Consider the following 21,172-nt stretch of genomic DNA (forward strand, 5'->3'; position numbering starts at 1 on the left):
GAGATATATATATATGTTTCCATTGTGACTTTCTGTGTCTTTATTTGCAGTTCTGTGGATATTTTTTTTAATATTATAGGCAGATAGAAACCTGACATTTCATTTAATGTATTTATTTATTTATTGATTTATTTTAGGAACAAAGCTGTCCTATTTAGATAACTTGCAAAAATATTGCATTTTTTATTATTATTATTATTATTATTGTTATTAACCTATATGTTATTCTGAACCCCTGTTTGGGATAGTGCTCATTAAGGTACTTACATTTAGATAATTGCTTTGGTGTTGCATAGGGGTGAGGTTTTTTCAGTATTTGTGTTGGTGCTTCGGGAGTCGGGATAGTTTTGGTTCTTCAGAATGGGACAGTTTTGAAATATAATATGTGCCAACAGCTAAGTAGCAACTTTTTAATAAATATCCAGAAAGACAAAGGCCGTGAAATGGTCTCTGTCTGGATGAGTGGCTTAAGCTGCACAGAGCCTGAGTGACATCAACAAGTCAAGATTGTTCACGTCTGAGGGATGGGACAGATTTTGTGCCTAAGAACTGATTAAGAACTATAATTTTTTACTTGAATATTTTTTTGGCCAATGGAATTCAGAGTGAAGGGTGCTGAAATGCCTACCTTTATTGCATACCATTATATCACGGGTGTCTACATCAGGTCAGCATTTTGGTAGAGCAAGCTGACTGTTCCTGATGACTATAATTTTGAAAAGTATATTCTACATGGGTTTTATGTGCCTGGCACAGTTACTGGAGAGTCTGTCTACCCTCATGGCTGTAAGGGAGACGTGTCAGGTTTGCCTTTGCTTATTTAAGATCTTGTTTAGGCTCCCCTGTCAGATGGCTAAGCAATGGCTGCTTTAAAGGTAAAGGAAGGAGCTGACCTTGGTCAGGAGGAGGAAAGAGGGAGAGAAGGCCTGTAGGAAAGAGACATCTGAGAAGCTGGGAACTAGGACAGCTGCCCTGTGTGTGTTCCTGCTTATTTTACTTATTTATGAGCTTTTCCATGATGTCATTCACTATCTGTGTATAATCACTCCTTTCCTCCCCAGTTCTCTCCCAGAAAATCTATCTGTTTCTCTAAAATATCAAAATACTTAGAGAGAAAATACATGCTTATATTTATGATAATTAAATCCCCATAAAAATAAATGACCACATTTTGGAATATTCTTTTATTTTTTTTGCCTGTTCTCTGTTCAACAGTGGACTAGCTGAATCCATGGTACCATCATGTGACAATAATTTTACACTTCCAAATTATACCAACATTTGCAAACAGCATAGCAATTATCGTCCACAAGGAACCTCCTTAACCAGAATCCTGTTGCTCTGTGGAAAGAAAACAAAAACTGTAGATTGGAGCTTATTCATGGCTTGTTAAAGTGTGTTTTTTGATTAATGATGCAAAATTGAGTGATGGATTTTCCTGTTTCTCTGCTCTTGCCAAATTTTCTGTATGATTCAGCATTCCCCTCTTTGAATACTGGAAATATTTTTTTTAATATTTTTTGTTATTTTGGTATTTTTCTGTCTTTTGTAAGGATGTTTTAAGGACTGAAGGCCTTTTTTATCTAATTCATTCTTTGTAAATAAACAAACATGTCATGAATAATACAAAAAAAAATCCACAATTAATCATTACAATTCTTAAATTAATTCTCTTTGCCCATAGTCAAACAGAATCCATTCGAATTCGCTTTTTGGTGAAAGAACAATCAATTGAGATTTAGGTTTAGCAGAAAGGTGTATAAAAAGAAATAATGCAAATTTTGTTTCCCACGAGCATTTATGGAAGTCTGATTTTGAGGAGGAACACACAACTCTGTGCACAGGAAGTAGTGTTCCTCACACTACTTCAGTTGGAGAGAACAAACAGTGTGACCTGATTTACCAATCCTAAATAAATGATGCAGCTTGAATTTCAAATATTTGCAATCTGTTTGCAGGGAAAAATTCAGACTTATTTGTTGAGTACGTTTAAATGAGAAAATCATGATCTGCTGATGGATATTCCATGAGAAGAAAAAGAGGCTAATTTAGTCGAAGAAATTACAGGCAGAGAATTACTCACTCAGCGCTACTGGCAAATAGTAAACGAGTGGCACCAAGGTTTCAATTCAAACACTTAACAAAGAAAGCAACTAATAGCGTCTTCCTTTTTCATCTGAAGTACTATAAAGAAGAGGGCTAGCCCTTCTGCCAAATTGCTTTTGCAGAAATGTGACTTCCGCCTTCGTTATTTTTACTCAAATTGCCTTAATTAAGAAACTAACTCTGCAGCCCTGACTTTGATCTTGTTTTCAGACTGGATGTGTCCAGGTTCATCTTTATGGACTTGCTGATTTTCTGCTGGATTCAGGTCAGAAGTCACAGTCTGCTGCAGAATATTCCTCCAAATGATACATGTCTAGGGGGAAAAATCCTTTTGATTTAATACTTTTCTCAATATTTTAAGAAATTGAAAAGTTATGAAACAACCCCCCAGGTTGGGAGATACTGTCCATCCCAAGTTTTTTTTCCATTATACTGTAGAATTACACTACATTGAGCTAAATAGTAATTTTAAAATATTGTATTCTTTTTCTTTGTTTTGGTGAGTCATGGTGGTGGTGGTGGTTTGATTTTTTTTTTGGGCAGTTGTTTTTTTGTTTGTTTGTGTTTTGGTTTTTTCAGTCTTCCATACCTGGGAGGTCTTGCATAGAGCTCTTCTTCTGGAGCCCAAAACTCCTTCTTAGGCAGAATTCTACTATGAACTGATCTACTATGAACTTTGGATCCTTTGCATAGTGTCATTTCAGGTTCTTACCTTGGTTTCAAAGGGTAAGTAATGGAATGATTTGCATATGGCATCAATTCCAGATAAGTACAGTACCATGATAATTGATAATACAAGTAGATTATTGTTGCCTGGGGAAGCACCATGATTTTTGGTTTAGGAAGGATTAAAAGGATGGTTTTAGCTCCAGCTGAGGTGCATCTAGGCACTGTCAGAAGATGGAAATTCCTGTGGGTATTCTATTAGCTTGCTTGAGTTTTGTTCCTTTCTGGGGCATGTGGATTCTCATGGGGCCTCTCTTATTCTGTCTTCTTCATTGTATTCCATACCCAGAATAGTCTCTTTTCCTTGGGCAGGAAAAGGGAATGAAAGATGTTCTATATCTAGAAGTTTTTGCAAGCTGTACATTCAGTCCCCATCCTATTGCTTGGCTGGGTGATGTGTGCCTCCATCCATCTCCTGGGAGACATGGAGCAGGCTGTATGCATAAACATGGGATAGCCTCTCGTTACATAACCTGTCCCAGTTACTCACTTTCAAGACAAAGTGAGGTTCAGGGTGTAAAAAAAATCTTCATTTTATGAGTAGAAAGCCTACGGATCCTAATTGCTTATGACCAGAAGGCTACTGGGAGTAGGTTCCGGAAGCATGTTATCTAAAAAAATTAGCTTTCTTTTGGACCTTTTGTGTTCTCCTGTATATCAGCAAGGTCCTCTAACCCTATAGCATCCAAAATGGCTGTACATAGCATAACATTACAGAACAGACTTAGAATGGAATGACTTGGAATCTCCTGCTTGGGCCACTCATGTATTTCCCTAGACACTGAGTTCAGTCCTTCTGTGAAAGGTGCTCCATGGACCAGAGAAAAGCACTCCCACCTTAGGCCTCTTCCAGTCCTGTTGTCACGCAGAAAAAATTGTATCACTTTAAGGCAGAAGAAATATATTAAAAAAAAAAAAGGGTGAAATTGCCTTGTAAAATAGGCAGGAATGGGAAGGGGCAGAAAAGAGAGAGTTACAATAAATAAGTGAATGTTGAGATTCCATAGGATATTTAATTTTCAATTGCTATTTTTATAATTCCTATATTTCTCTTTGTGGTAATTGGCTACACAAATAGAGCATAGCAGTAGATAACTTTCGTAAGGTTTTTTGACACTGTTTTTTACATTATTTAGACAAGATATCATAATTTATTTAATTAACACAGAACAGTTGTAAAACTGAGTGATAAATACACTAAGAGAGTAGTTGTCAGATTTGGTGAAGGTATGTAAAGAATTGGTTCCTCAAAGGTCTATTTTGGTTATGAATGTGTTCAATGTTTTCATTAATAGCCTGGATAAAAGACCAGAGCATACAGTTGATCTTTACTCATAGCATCATGATGTGTAGCAGTGAGTTTACTGGGGTACAGTGTTACAAACCAAAGCAACTTTGACAAATGGAGAAGCAGCTTGGAAAAGAAAAATGTAAGAAATTAATCAAAACCAACTGCAAAATATTGCCCTTGGGCAAAAATAATCAACTGTGCAAACAAATGATGAGGAACTTGTTCAGCAACATTTCCAAAAAAGATCTGGGAACAACACACTCAGCATTAGTCAACAGTATCCTTCTTTTGAAAAAGGAAAAGAACACACCAGGCGGTATGTTGAGTTGTCTCTGGTATGCAAAATATGAGAAGTGAACTGTCCGCCATGGCTGGAATTGACAGAACCTCAGCTTTACCCATGCGCAGTAGGATTCAAATTGATAGGGGGTCCAAACAAGTCCAGACAATCTCGTTAGAAGTTGAAAAATAAAGGAGTGGAAAAGTTGAGGTTTTTAGTCTAAGAAAGCCTGGAGAGAAGGAGACTTTGGCAAAAATTTTCAAAATGATCCAGGGAAGAAAATAGTTTATCCTTAGGGAAGAAAATTTATCCTTAGGGACATTTGGACAAGAAGTAGGTTTAAACTTCAACAAGAAATGCTTAGTTTGAACAGGTTTTTCTAAGTGTCCAGTAAGGATGATAAATCCACACGTTTCCTGGGGATGTGGTGGTAGCGGGTTAATCCTCACTCTTTGTGAATGTTGAAGGTACAAGTGCTTTCTGTCTAAGGAAGTGGGGTACAGTTTATGATCTCCTGAGATCCACTCAGACCCTACTTATTGCTGAGTTGTGATTACTGTCTTGACCCAGCTCAAACATACCAAAATATAACTGAATGTTGCAAAGTTTTGTTAAAAGGGACTATCTGCATAATAGATATTCAAGGTTGCTCATTTTCATGTTACCTAATTACAAAGAAAATACATTGATTAAACAAATTCTCAGGCTTTCAGTATATCAACTGCTCTTTCTGAGAGCTTATTTCCTTGAAGCTATCAAGTTTGTACAAAATAGAAATAAAATATAAATGAATGGTTCTCCACGAAGATGGTGCCATTCTTTATGGAGCTGCATCAGTGATAGGTCAAATTTATATTGCTCTGCAGTATGATTTTAATATCATTCTGGCCTGGTTTAGGCATAATCAAGTCTTCTGTTGAAAGAGCTCTTGTAAGGAGCAATTAAACATTAGTACTTTAGCTAGACCCATATTAAATTATGCCTTGGAATTTAAGTATCTGGGAATCATCTTAAATCTCAGCTTGAATTTTAGGTTGTATTGTATCTGCAATTTATATTGAGGTATAAGACAATCTGTTTCCATCTTGATTTAGTATTTATAGCTTAAAATGTTATTTCATTATTAAGTGTTCTGTGCAACTGTTAGTAAGACCACTAATAGATTAAGGTACTATTATTTATGATTACAGCTTCTGCTTTTCAACAAGAAGAGAAGCTGAACATTCAGCAAGTGAATTTTAACATGCTTTTTGAAAGCCTTGTAATAAATCAAAGCTAGCTGGGTACCCTTCAGCAGCCATGAGTGGCAATTCCAGCCCTTGCAGTGAATACTTACAACACAGTGGAAGCAAAGGACTTTGAACTGTTGTAACACCAAGGGCTCAACAGAACACCTCTGTAGGGCAGGCGCAGGAGAATAGTATCTGGAAAATATTTAATTTCACTTATCTCACCTTCTCTTTGCTGTGGACTGACAGGACTAGCACTCAGCATTCTCATGGACAAGCTGATATGTGACTCTGAGCCCTTTGAACCAGATTGTGACAGTATGAACAGTAATTGGGAGTTCCACTCACTCCAAAAGAGTCCTTGCCGTAGGAAGTCGTCAAGTATGTACAGTTTAGATTGACACATGGATGAAAGAGCAACAAATAGTACCTTGTATCTTGATCAAGGCAGATCACCATTCAACATTGTATTTGAAATCTTTGAAGCATAGGAATAGCTTTAAGTATGTCACAGTAAGCTTGTCACATTAAATACATACATTTAATGGAAATTAAATATGTTCATTGTTTTAAATATATGTTCAGTTTATGTCAGTATTTTGATCACTGATGGTAGCTTACAGTTTAGTTCCCCTGTCAGCACAGAGATTTCTTAATGCATTAGGGAAATAAATGCTTCAAATCCAAAGGACTAAAGAAAAATAACTAATTTCATTTACATCATAAGAAAGACAGGCTCTCTGCATAAACCTTGTATTGAATACATTATTTGGGCCAGAGTAGATGAGTATGAGCTGCATAATTTCCTTTTCACTCTCCATGTAAGACATAGTTTAATGGCTTGACAAAGAAAAAGCCGAGTTACACTTGCTGTACTATACAACTCCTTTGTTAACATAACCAGTAAAGAGAGATTATAGAACATGATATTGCCTGAAGATCAGTTCTCTGGTTTAAAGAGCTAATTTCTTCATGCTGCCAGTCTGTTCTGCAAACTCTTTTGTGTTTTAAGATGGGAGACTTTCCCTTCTCCCAGTTCTGAGGAAGAAACAGAAATAGGGAAAATAAACTTGTTTCTATGTGTTGCTACATTGCACAAACACTGATCCCCTAATATCTAGTTACATTTTTGACAATTTTGCAACTAGGGTGAAAATAAAAACTGCTCACTTCTACTTCAGCAAGCTGTGTGAGAGCTATTGGTGGCTTGAAGACTTGCCTAAAGACAGCCACATTTCAGCCTGAGAAGTCTGTCTGACATACCTAAAGTTAGTTTTTAGGAGACTGAATGGAAACCATGGCCTTCATTTTTCTAAGCACCTTACGCTTGCAAGTAAAACTCCTTGTTGTGTAATCAATGGACCTAAAGATCAAGCACAATAGTTATCAGACGACATCCTAAACATACGTATTAAGACTTTCTGATTTGGCAATATTTAATATCAGCTTTCCAGTAATTTGAAAGTTTATGTTAACATCTAATAAAACTTTTCAAAATCAAGTAGTTAACACTTGATTTTTTGACAAAGTGGTGCAACCAAGCCTGTGACTAGAATATCATTCAAGGACAGGCTCAGAAGTCAATTCAACACAGGCATCAGTATTCAAGTTTGGAGTAGGAAAGACTGTCTGTCTTGCCTTAATATATTCAGTATATTTTCTAGTATTTGAGCTATGTTATGTCACAACAATTGTTCCAGAGGCTATTCTAATTCTGTTATTTGGAATAATTTTTCTCCCATTCTATATATTCTTCTTTAGCTTTTCTTTCTGTCATCCTATTTCTCTTAAATCTATTAATTCTGATCTTTTACATTTTCAGTTAAGATACACCAACATTCTATCTATCTGGGGGCATGGGATTGAGAACAAGGTGGGAAAAAGTACATCTTCCTGGTGAATTTACTATTAGAAGAGCAGGAGAGAAACATAACTACTGCAGTCCCATCCAAGCTTAGCATTGCCACAAAACACCAATGTTGGCATTCATCTGAAATGCTCCTCTGTAGAGTTTCTTTGCTTTACTTTAATTCATAGCTGAGAGCTTAGCCTATAGCAACCTGAGCCATAGTTAATGAAAATTGAAAAGTTACATTATATATTGTCCTTCAGGGTAAAAATATTAAAACATCAACTTTATCTACAAAGACGGTTTCATTCCAGCTACTGCATTTAGGGAGAGAAATGTACACAAGGCATATACATTATCCAAATGTCTCTGTCCCCAAAGGGTGGATGAAAGAATGTTTTCTGGGCATGAGTCTCTAGGTTTTTTAGAAGTGTTAGGATAATTTTTTTGTTTATAATAGACTACACCATAAGGAAGGTTTTACATGCAGTGTACAGACTGAGTGAGGAGCTCATTCACAAACTCTACTAGAAAGGCATAGATGGATGAAGTCTATTATTGAAGCAGTGCCTTATTTGAGTAAAATAAAAAAGGACAGTGTAACAGCAAACAATTTTACTGTCTGTGGGAGCCATCCCTGTCTTTTTTCAAGAAATAAATGACCATGGCTCTGGTTCCTCACTACATCTGATGTAGCAGATGCATCAGTAAACAGTGGTCCAGGAGTGAACTGTAACTTTCTGAAGCACTTCCATTTACAGAACTATCCTGCGTGGTTGGTCACCAGTCAGCTACTCTCTGTGCCATGAAGATAAATTCCTACATACTAAAGGAAGACAATATTTAGCTGAGCTACTCCAATATGAGTTTTTCTCTACTTGCTCTCCTCTTCAACAAACATTCCGTCCACAGTGTTGTGAATACAAAGTGGCAGCAGTAGTATTTCTTAGGTACCTCTTGCATAAGGTGCATGCAAAAGACCCGTTATAGTCTGTGTGCAGCTCCTGGGAGTTCTCCTTAACCACCAAAACTCCCCAATGTCCCAGCCATAATTCCTACCAGGAAATCTCAGGCTTAAGTGCATGGTCTTAGGTGCACTTATAAAGCAATGAGAGGGAGTTTAATGACCTGGAAAATAAAGTACATGAAGTTTTTTTAACATTTTTAGTATTATTGTATATCGCAGATCAGTTTTTCTTTGCTATGTGAAATGTGGCAGTTATGCCAGGGCTCCAAGGGTTGCTTTGCTGGCACCTCGGTTCAGCAGGAAGGACTCTGGCCTGTAGAGTACAGTATATTTCCAGAGCCAGATGCTTGCAACATAGTATTTATACTATGATGCTTTTTAGTATGTCTTTTTTCTCCAATACACCTTCAAAGAGTAGCAAGCAAAACCCTGGGAACAATCCCTACTCTGTTTCATGTTCTCCTGGATATCTTGATCAAAGTACAATTTACCTTGAACAGCAAGTAAACATTTCCTTATAAATCTTAAAGTCTTTTAGCATGAGCTTCAGAAAACACAACGTTATAAGAAAACAAATTTTAAAATGCTAGTAGATCAGACCTTTATACATCCCTAAGAATCCCTAAGTCAGAAGCTGACCACCAGATGGGGAGATCTGATGTTCACATCAGTGAACTATCCTTCATATATTTTTATTGGTACAGCATATCTCCTTCTTCACCTTTCCCAGAGTGCTTTATCCCATATCAACTATATGCCTGTGGAACTGAGTTTTAGACTATATTTACAGATTGGTGTATACTAAGTGAAAATGTATGTTAATCAATATTGAGCCAGGTGTTTGTAAAAGAGGAGATATCCCATTTTTGGTTCACATACACAAACAAGCTGTACATGTTGTATGAAACTGTTCTTGACTGTTTTTCTCTGCATCTTCCATATCTAAAGACTATTTTGCCTGTAGGAGAACAGCTCTAAAAAATGTTACTGCTGGAACCACAAGAAATATATTGAATTCCAGATGTGCACTGTGAACACATTTCAAGAAATTGACGATACCTGCTATATTGCCAGCTTCCTGTAGGAACCCAGCATTACACATTATTAACAAAGAAGACAGGCCCAATTATGAATTATTCTATATGAATTATACTGCTGGGGTAAGAGCAATCTTTTCATCTTCTCATTTTTAGGGATTTGTGTGTCCTACCTTGTTTCTGCTCTCTTTTCATACTTCAGCCAAGATATCTTCCCATAAAAATAAGATGCATTTAGGATTTATTCCCTTGCAGTCCAATTTCTAAAACAAAACAAAAATCAGCAAATATGGAGACATAAGACATACTCAATTCCCATTAACATTTATCACACATAGTCAAGGTGTTCTTATGATTAAGGAAATGACCTGGTACTTGAGAGACCGAGATTTAAATTCTGTCGATAATTCTCTATTTATTTCTGCTGAAGAAAAACACTTAAACATGTGCTACAAATTAAGGACAAGCTTAAGTGGTTTTTGAGTCCCAGACTATAGACCTTGGGCAAACCACTTTGTCTCTTGGAGTCAGAATGTGAAATCTTTTATTCAGCTTGGTGAGCAGTTTCATGCACAACTAATGTCATTGATTTTAATATGGTTAGTCACGATAGTAACCACTTGCCAACCTCAGACTGGTACCTCAGCTCTTATTCTGTAGAAGGGGGGTAATTAAATTTCCATGCCTCCCAGAAATATTAGTGTATTACACACTAGGTAATTTAGGTAAATTTAAAAATCCCACTCTTTGGAACTGCTTGAAGTCTTTTCACCAAGATTCTGCATGCATGCTTTTGCTCAGATACAACATTTCTTTGTCTTTCATTTTCTTCACAGAAAAGTTGCGCAAAAAGGAGCGTATTAGCATCCTTAAGAAAACTGAAGTGATACGATGAATTATTATATAAATAATTTCAGGGGAATATACTCATTGTCTTTACTATGACCTTTTCAGAGAAAATATTCCCTGCCTGTCATCTTAACTACCAAGTCAATATGCTTTATATGCAATTTATATCAGAGCAAAGTTTGGAGGAAGCTTAAATGAAAAAGAAATAGCCCACATTACTGCAATATTTGGGATTTTGCCTTGTATCTCTTTTATCTATTATGATTTTTTAAAATAACTACCAGTAGTGCTGAACCCACTGTGATATGCAAGATAAGCTATTCTGAGATCCTTCATGTTCCATAAACCAGGGTATGTTCTTGATTAGGCAATCACTGAAAGAGGAAACTCACTTGTAAGTGCAATTGCACTTACATGTCAAAAGAATATTTATTAAGAGAAGGAAAGGAAATGTTGGAATCTGAATCAAAAGAGTTTAACATCACTTGGCCTAACCTTTTATATCTCAGTAGAAATCAATGGAAAAAGAAAATAATTAGCAAAGAAGCATGGATTTATATAGAGAGATATAGACATACATATGTATACATACATACATGCACTCACACACATATATATATCATATTTGAGTTTCATCTTCCACTATTTTAATCTCAAAACCAATGGAGAATGTTTGATTGGAGATTTTCCTTTCAAATCCACCACAAATTCCTTCAGTACATTCAAAATAAAGGCTTTTTTTCTCCCTCTACTATTCCTGGTGGCCCACAGAAAGCAATTTTTGAATGTTGAAACTGTAGGAATAGAGTCAGTCATTAGTCTATCTAATTAGATGCTTTGGTCAAACACAGTAAGCACTTGAGTAAACCTGGACAATTATGTCATAGCAAGGCTGGAACTTTAGAGGGCAGAAATACTCTGATTGCATAAAAAGTGTCAATTGTCATGGATATGTTTTTGTAGTAACCAAGTTACTTGTGAACTTGACCTATTCCACTAAGCTTTTAAAACTGTTGATCGTGAGGCTTGTAATGAAATTTGTTGCACTGTGTGCAATCATGTGCAGTCCTTCAGCTCGAGTCAGCCAGGCTAGTAGGCTCCTTTGTCAGGCTGAGCTCCTCCTCTCTATTAACCTCCCAAGAAGTGCCTAGCTCAACTTTACAGATCTTAATTCTATTTGTTCCACTTTGTGCAATTAGGCTTACTTCATGCGCCCAGTCCACCAGCTCTCACGTGGGACTCCAGAATGTTTCAAGTCATGGATATTTACAAGAAAGGTATGAAAATCATGGAATCCCAAACTGCCCTGACAAACAGGGAGACAGTGCCAGACCTCAATAACACTGTACTTAGCTCCACAGCATTCAGCAGTGAGGGATTTCAAGTGCAGAGAGAGAACAAAATAACCAGGGAGATATGTATGTGTAGAGAGGAGGCTGTGAGAAAAGGTAATAGGAGTCATGGCTACTACCCCCATGTGTCACTATTCCTCTTTTGCATTGGTTGTGTGGAGAATGAAAAATGTTACATTTTTTTTATGCCAGCCATATGTACCAGCTTCATTAGACTCAGCTGACTTTTGCAAACACTTCTTATTATGTGCCCTGCCTCCTCTTATTTGAGATAAGTAAGAGGCAGTTTGCATATTTCTTTATCTACAACATTCAGTACAGAAGTTGCTTTTGGAGATCAAGAAAGAAGTTTATTTTCTAACCATGTTGATATGGGATCTAATAAATTTCCAAGGATACGTTGCTAAGGAAAGATGAGATATGAAGCTACCTTGTCTCTGTGTATCTGCCTGTGGTTGCTCTCCCTCTGTCTTTGAAATTAATTTAATTTTAGTATAGTAGTATAGATCTCAACCCTGGTCAAAATCCTTTTCTTTTTTCAGGAAAGGAGAGGAGATAGAATCTAAGACTTGTCTAGGCAAAATCACAGCTGAATTAATCCTGAAAAAAAACCAGTATAAAGAAATTTAAAATTAGTCATTAACCTGGTACTACTAGGAAGCTTCCAGGAAACTGCATTTCCACTGAAAATTTCTCTGTAAATGTAAATGTTATGTCATGAAAACTTTCCAGGCAAAACTCATTCAAGCTCTCCGGTGTCTTGAGTCTAGTTGTATCTGTTTACACCGTGGATGATTTTGCCATATTCTACTTGTTGAAATTTTGCCTAATGAAGAACATAAAATATAAAATAGCAGGTATTCATCTAAAATGCAGGCAATACCTGTGAAAATAGTAAGTAAATATAGGCACTTGGTATTGCTCTTTCTTCATTTCAATGATTAAAACACCATTACTCAGATCCCCTTTCAGTTTAACAAGAATTTAGTGCATTCAGAGGGAATAAGGCAATATTTTTCTACATATTATCTGCTCCTTTGAACAACAGATTGTGAAAGCCAGAGTTCTTGTGCCATTAGTTGAAATGGCATAGCAACAGTCAAACCTCTGAGATGACACTCAGTGGTCATTTCTCCATGTTCATTCATCTGACAGAAGACTTTGGCTCTGTCATCTTTTTATCCATCCTTCATGCCACCAAAAAAGTGGCTGCAAAATATCTGTTTTTAAATAGCTTCTGAAAAGTAAGAATTTGCTAGAGTTTTTTTCCTAATCACTGAGAAAACATGTGAAACTCAGACCTTACAAGTCAACATGAAGTGCCACTGAACAAAATATAAAGTATTTACTTATGATCCCATTTTTGTTGTGACAATATTCCCTATGGCAACAAATTAGATTTCAGTACAGCAGCACTGGCAGAAGTAATGACCTGTCACCAAAGCATATACTTTTAGTATTAAAAATAGTAAGTCTTGTGGGGGCTAACTCATAAGCTTGTCTGGTGTACCCTAGAGAATGAACCTCTGTGCATGCATCATCATTCTGTTGCCAGACAACTTTCACAGCCAGTGACATGACACGTCTGAAGTCTACGCCAGAAAGAAAGCTTAGAACATTTTTTTTCAGGTTTATCTCCAGTACTTAACGGTGCAAACTGTAACCACACAAATCTATTTTCTAAACTAAACTAAACTAAGCTAAGAAATGATGAACTGCATTAAAACTGCAGAGGGAAATCACGAGTCCGTGTTCATGGCAGCATAACAAGACGAGGCACATTACCATGCTTTGTAGGTAAGGTATTCATAAACCATTATTTTCTTTGGGTAAAAATCTTGGTTCCATCTTTTTCCTTTTAAAGAACAATTCAAAAGTCAATAGTTCTCAAAAACTTGTGATGACATTAATTTTTGCAATAAAATGACTTTCTAGATGTATTTAAGTCTTTTAGGTAATTCATAGGAAATATCCAGGAGGCTGAAATTTAAAACTTCACAGTAACTCCACTGTACTCAGGGGCCTCAGATACACATCTTATCAACTGTTAGAATAATTTCAGTTTGAATCCCTTCCAGAGTCTGAAAATTTTGCTATTCTTGGATTTATCTGTGGTGCTAGCGCTATATCTGTGCCTAACTTTTTTTTTTGAGTGCCGTGGGAACCTGTCCCACTCAACTGAAAGGAAATGTGATGAGTGCAACCCTTCCGACACCCACTCATGCCTATAGATGAGGCAGTTGGAAGTGGGGTAACTTTTCCTAGATGAGAACAAAGAAATGTAGTCTGAACTGATGGGAAATAGTCAGCATAGTAATAAGGTTTTCAAACTTCTCACCTGAAAGCCAATAACTCTCCCTCCACATGCTCATACTCTGCACTCACCGTTGGCAAGATCTACTCTCATGTTTTAGGACAGATGCACTGATGGATGGAAGTCTCTTCTTGATGCCTTTTTTATTGTCTCTCAAACAGAGCTTTCCTTCTCATGTTCCTTCTCTGTTTCTCTTGTGCCAACTTTAAATTGGGATACCAATTTCTAAACCCCCATTTTTAGTAATTCCATTTCTTGCCACTTTTGGTGCTTATGCCCACAGATGTCTGCTGTGCTGATGACAGCTGTCTGTCATTAGTTTCATTCTTCTTACACCTTAAAACAAGGGTTCTTACCTTATATTCCCTGTGAATTCTGGTCTTTATTTACTGCTGTTCTGTGTCTGTACTTGCACTGTGTGCAGTTTTGCCTTAAGTATTTTAGGCAAAAATTTACCACATAATTTAGTCACCCAGTATGAAATACAAAATGAGCCAAATTAGATCATAAACATTCCTGAGAGTTATTTTAATGACTGCATATCAAGATAGAATGTTTGATGGAAATGGTCTGGAAAGTAGTGACCTATTGAGAAGAGCTGGAGAACAGTATTACCTGCATTGGTGAATGAGCAAAACATTGTTGGACAGAAAAATCTGGGTAAGAATAATGAAATGCCCCACTGTCTGAGGACACCTTGTATTCCTTCCTGCCAGTATGAGTGGAGAGACAGAGGAATGTTGCCAGACAAGACTACTCTAAGAAGTGAAGGCTGTATATCAGATTTTTAAATTATTTTTATTTTACAGCTGCTGCCAGGTGGTGCTGTTCATATGTTATTCCATAGTGAATAAATAACACATATGCTATTTTCAAATATGTATATAAATATAATATTCTGATGTTTAGGAATCAACTGTAGTAATAAGTGCATCATCTTCAATATGTCTTTCTGTTACCATGTCAATAATTTATGTGGAGTAAACAAAAACATCAGCTCTCCCTCAAGATTTCAATGAGGATTTTTCCAGTACTTAAAGTGTCTTTTTGTTCTTTGTGACCAATTTTAGCACTGTTGCCCTTAGGCATCAATATAAGCTTAAGCATGTAAGTATTTGTATAGGTAGTAATGGAGGAAAATAAGCCCTTTCAGAAGCAAATTTGCCTAAATTATTTCAGGCTAAAATTTCAGAAAAGATTGAATCCGCCTAAATGTATCATTATGAGAGGAAGTCCTGCCTTGTTTTCAGTTTTTTACCATCCTCTCTTTCATGTTGCTGCACGTAACTGTGGATAATATCAGGGAATTGATCTGGATAGATATAAGAAATATAAGAAATATAAGAATATAAGAAATTTCATTCACTTTTTCTAGCAAATTTTGCATTGTGGTAACTGATTATTATCTGAGAGTTCCTCATCCTGTAGTACTTATCTTTCATTTAAAAATTAAGTATATTTCTAGACCTCATAATTGCACAGAAAAACCTGAAAAAGTGTTCTGAGTTCATTTGAGCTTATCAGATTCCTGAAATTCCTGAAAAGGAAGAAAGAAGACTTTAAAGTTTTTTTGAATTTCAAAAGGTTCTTTACAAGTTAAGATTTATTTTACTGAAGTGAGTATTACTTTTGGTTTTTAACCTTTAGAATATCAAAATCTTAATGCAGTAGTAGCCAAGGGCATTTTTTAAGGCTGAAGGAACACAGAAGGAGAATCACAGGATCATCTAAAAATTTAGGTTGTAGGGAGATTTTGGAGGCCATCTGGTCCAGCCTTCTGCTTGGATCAGGGTTAATCTCAAACTGGATCATGTCACCCAGGGACCTGTCCAACGAAGTTTTGAAAAATCTCCAAGGACAGTTTCCCACAGTTGAACAACCTGTTCCAGGGCTTTTTCATTCCCTTTGTGCATTGTTTTTTTCCTTTAGTCCAGTTGTAATTTTCTTTCTGTAAATTGTGACTGTGACTTCTTTCCTTTCACTGTGCACCCATGTGAAGCATCTGTTTGTGTTTTCTGTACTCCCCTTGAGGCAAACAGATACCTTCTCAGCCTTCAGACCCAGTTTCCTCAGCTTTAACCTGCATGTCAAGTACTCCAGCTCCCTCCAAACCAGGGTTTCCATTCTCTGGACTCTGCAGCTTCTAAGTGTCTCTTTTGTGACAGTAAGCCCAAAACTGGACTATGGACAAGCCTGCACTAGGACTGAGCAGGGAGGGATAATCACCTCCCTGGAGCTGCTGGCCATGCTCTGGTTCCCGCAGCTGTCTGCACTGAGCCTTCCTCACTGCATGGAGCTCGGCTGGCTCATAGTGTGTTGTTGGCCACAACCCACAGGGCTGCTAGGGTTAAAGTCACAGACAGACCAGAGGAAACCTTGGAACAACAGGTGAACAGCACTTCTACCTATGCATGATTAAATTAATTTAACTCAAAAAGCATTGAACTTTGATTGTTTATAGCTTTTTAGGACAAATATTGTAACCTGATAAAAAGAGATCCCTATTTGTTTTGGCTAAGGTGGTAAAATGCTTCTGATATCAGAGCAGCTATGCCAGGTCAGAATCTGACATGATATGCTGAATAACAAAGAGGCAAAAAAAAGGTAATACATTATATATTAGAAAACATATACTGGAAACCATTATTCTATGCTTGGAAAGCTTTGGGCATTTTTTAAAACGATGTATATCTCTGCTGGTTTCAAAGATGATTTAAACCAAAGTTTAGTTGCAAGCTGTAACTTGAGACTGTTGTGAGTTATACCACTGTTTTATTATTCTTAATAGCATCAAGTCAATCCAGAGATATTTCATCCTGCAATTTTCTTCTGATATGAAAATGCATAATGTTAATCTTTGTAATACTTTATAAACTGACTATAAACCAATGTTTATGGTCAGTTAATCATTGTATTACTTTGCTTTAGGTAATTTAGTACATTACCATAATGTAACAATCTACTTAATATAAATTTTAAAGTGAGCACAGCACAAGTTTCAGGGCATTAATATATTACATTTTCTAACCAGAAATTCAGAACACAGCTAAAGTTTAGATGCAGATCAGATATTTTCTGCTTCAAGTGACTTAGTGTTTTGCCTAAGGAATATTCTGATTTTGTGAAAGTCACTACATTTTTATTTTTATTACTATTATAGTGTGCCTTGCAGTCCATTTAGAAGTCCCAACAGGATTGGAGCAACCATTACAATAATCATAACACAAGAACATCATATGAGGAAGCCTCCTAGAGCATCAGTTCAAGTGGATACATTGTAGGGTACTGTTTCCACCAACACTGAGGCTTGTCAAATCCCACTGAATCCTGAGATTTAAAAGCTGTCATTAGTGGGAGTTCAAACGAAAGGCATTAATGCTAACACATGATTACATTATTGATTGTATGAAAAAATAATACAGTGGGTGGAGGATGATGCAAAAGTAATAACTACCTGTGATTTTGGAATTTAAGTAATTTAATTAATGATTTTTTAAACATTCTGTATCTTGTTAGATGGTGAGATTTCATTAAATATAATGAAAATTGGTGGGTCTCACCACTAGTAACTTGCATAGACTTGTAAGAGACAGCTCCTCAAAGGACAGCTGAAGCTAAGGTAGATTCCAGACAAACCAAGAGACCTTCCACAGTCCAAAAAGGAAAGTAAGTCCTCCTAACATCACTTAAGAACTTCAGTAGTAGGGACAGTTATTTTTCATTGGGTATTGCACGATTAAAGCTCTGTGTACATACAGAGACTAATGTCTCCCTCCCTGAGAGAAGAAAAATATTGTCAGAAGAACACAGAGAACCTGAACATGAGAAAAAGTAAAGTAATAAGATTAAGAATTTAATGAACTAAGTGATCTGGGTCAGATTACTACTATGATTAGGGATTGGATAAGATTGTTTTTTCGCCATTTTCAACTCTTAGGCACCAAATTTTAGCTAAGTGCTCTCCTTTAAAGAAAGGACTGTATTATATATCTCAAGAATGCTCTTCCTCCTTTATGTAGCCAATTAAAACTAGTATTTTTTTGTTGTTGTTAATTGCTTCTATAACTTGCTCTATACATAATCTGATACATAGTGTGCTCACAAGTCCACGTTTTAGCTTGAGGTACCTTCATCACATTTCATGGTGACAGAAGTAATTTGTTCATCTGCAAAGCTAAGACTCTGCTGAAGCTTGAACTGTTTGCAATGAAAGAGAAAGACATGGCAGGAAAGAGATCCAATCTCTGACTGCTGCATGGAAGGGAAAGACCTTTATGTCTTGGGCTTAATTGATGAAGGCATGACACAACCAAAAGAATCATACTTAATTATGAAGGATAACACAATGGTATTAACTTAGTTGTTCAAAGAAATACCAATACTACACATAAAAATCAACCACTTTTCACAGAAATAATTACTGCAGGGTCTTGACTACTCTTGAGCCCTGAACAAAGCCAAGCATATTTTTGCATTGCCTTAAAGTAAACGGAGAGGCAAATTGTGGCTCAAAGAGACAATGAGTCTCCTGGCTTCCCCTTTCAGTGCCTGAGTTCTTACATGCTGGTGCAACTAGGTCATACAGTGCAAGATTCCCTATTGTGGTTATTCTTTTCTTTCGCCTCTTACAGCTCCCCTGGGTATTAGCAATAAAGGAGTGTTTTATTCCTTTATTCTCCCTCCTATCCTGCATAGCCATGCAAACTGGGTCACAATTTGGACCATAATTTGTAAGACATCTGTGGATCCCTGCAACACTTTATAATCTACATATGTTCAACCTGCCCAGAACTGTATAAACTTTGCAAGCCTTTTATTTGGGAGTAGGGAGGGAGCAGTGCAAAGTGAATAGATAGTCCTTTTTTTTCAATCCTGTAAGAGAACAAAAACCATAAATGGTTTCATTATAATCATATTTACTGCATTTGTGTCACTGCATAACAACATCAACAGGGCTGAGATAATCAGTATGATTTCATATTTTATTGTAATGAGATTACATTGAAGTTTAACCTCTGCTCTTATTTCCCAGATTTGTTATATTTTATCCTCTGTTATTTACATTATTTTGTAATACATTTTTCCATGAGTTGCTATATGTCTCCAGAATTTTAAGTTTAATTGAGTGTAGTTTTTCTTCAGAAAGTTTTCCTGATTTGATTTTATTAATATGAAATAATATAGCTCTCTTGACTGTTTACAATGACAGTTTTGTCAGAGATTTAATTGTACATATATCGTAGCCTCTAAAACAGTTATTTAAATTAGATTAAGAAAACGTATGTTAAAAAATTAAATGCTTACATGGAAATTGTGTATTGTAGGCTAGGCACTGTTTTACTTTTCTTATTTTTACTTTACAATGATCCATTTCTTCCTCCTCTGACCCTGGTTAGGCATATTAATAAATGACATAAAAGGAAAGACTTTGTGAGACTACTAAACAGAAGTGCAATTGGAATGGGACATAAGCCCTAACTTGAAATATGATTTTACATAGAGTCCAGTCATTCTAAGAGTGGTAGTGGAAATATTTCTAATATATCACATAATCCATGTCAAAGAGGATGGCTTCAAAACCCTGGACAAAAAGACTATGCTAAATGCACTTGATCATTCTTTTGCCTCTTCCTCTCGCACATTCATGTCAACATAACTGAAGACATTGTTAGTCTTTAGCTGACAGCACTTGTACCAATAGGACTTTTTTTCAGGAGGATCTGATTCCCTTTCTAGATTAACTGACCCATTTTACTGCTGCTTCTGAGCTGCTGGGCTTCCCTGTAGTGGCTACGGAGCCCCTGCTTACTTATCTTTAACCCCTGGTGTGATGCTTCGGGGTCTACACATAGCAGAACTTAATGAGAGCTAAGAGAGGACTTGCCTGATATGCTTTGTGAAGACTGAAAATTTATCCCACCGACTCATGGTAACAAATCTGCTATTGATCAGGGCCAAATAAAATCCCACATGCCTGTGTAACTAGAGAGCATGGAAATGGAGTTGGTTGAAAAAATATTTTAAAATTAAACAGATATAATTTGTACTATTAGTACAATTCCTCATGGGAGATAGAGATTTAATTCTTGGTTTAAAAAGAAATCCCCAAGTTTTCCAGCAAAAGAACAGTTTAGACAAAGTGCTGGAGACTAAACACCACAATAAACCAGGTTTAACCCAGTTCTCTGAGGAATTATTTGTGGTACACTACAAAATACTACAAAGTATTTGCGTTACTCTTGAGAAGGTTGTGAAAGGCGTTCTTGGAGACTAAGTTTCCATTCAGAGAAAGTGGCCTAATCCTGCCATCTCCAGAATTTAAAAAAGGGCAAACGTTCCCCTACTTCCTGCACTTGCTGCTGCACTCTAGAAACAAAGCTGGCCTAATTCTGAGTTCAAGACAGTCAGATGGCACAGGCATTTTTACGTAGAATTACCGGCAATTAAAAAGAAACACTTCTACTGGAAAAGGAAACTCAAGACAGGTGACCTGGTCTGTCTGCTACATGCAGCTCATTAAATAGTTACATAAAAAATTTCATGAGAATTTGGTAGAACACTGTATATTGGCTTCAGATTCATTGTTAAAAAGATTAAATAATCAGGAGTCTTGTAAAGTAGAAGATACATTAAATAATAAATACAGGTTCTTTTCTCTGGAACATCCGATATTTACGAGATAAGAATTTCTTCATCCCTTTTTATATATATTTTTATTGATACAGGATTCTCCACACCATCCTGCCCCCACAAAAACTCTATCTATCTATCTATCTATCTATCTATCTATCTATCTATCTATCCATCTGTCTATCCATTTCTGCTCTTTAAACATTTGATAAAACAAACCGTATTCCTTTTCCAAAACATACTGGAGGAGCTGCAGTTGTTCCCTAGGAAGACTTGCCCAATGAGAGCACTGATTGTGGGGTAGTAGTCTCTTTTTCCATTTCTGATACCTCTCTCACTTCGACTGTCTTGTATAGCCTTATATTCGACACTGAGCCATGCCACGTGCTTTGTGCTTGGTGATATATGTTTCTTTTTGCATTTGTTCCAAGTGTTTCAACTGAGCTTTCTGCTCTTGGTATTCTGTTTGTGGATAAAAATTTCAGCTGTAATAGTAATGCCTTTTCCAAAGCCAAGGTTTACAGAAACAAGGGTGAATTGTT

The 21,172-nt window shown here is 36.5% G+C and overlaps 1 long non-coding RNA gene across 3 annotated transcripts in view; it reads right to left on the reverse strand.

Annotated features, from left to right (window-relative positions):
• Positions 1-1,197: 1,197 nt before the first annotated feature.
• LOC121671636 overlaps positions 1,198-21,172 on the reverse strand; it is a 296,300-nt gene continuing 276,325 nt past the window's right edge. For all 3 annotated transcript variants that reach the window (XR_006018558.1, XR_006018559.1, XR_006018557.1), the window contains 2 exons: positions 9,659-9,748; positions 1,198-5,827 (listed from right to left, as the gene is read on the reverse strand). This is a non-coding gene — a long non-coding RNA (uncharacterized LOC121671636). The remainder of the gene's footprint in view (positions 5,828-9,658; positions 9,749-21,172) is intronic.

The sequence above is a fragment of the Corvus kubaryi genome, unplaced genomic scaffold, assembly GCF_017639235.1.
Source record: "Corvus kubaryi isolate FWS band 111438036 unplaced genomic scaffold, C.kubaryi_AGA036_p1.0 37398, whole genome shotgun sequence".
NCBI classification, from domain to species: domain Eukaryota; kingdom Metazoa; phylum Chordata; class Aves; order Passeriformes; family Corvidae; genus Corvus; species Corvus kubaryi.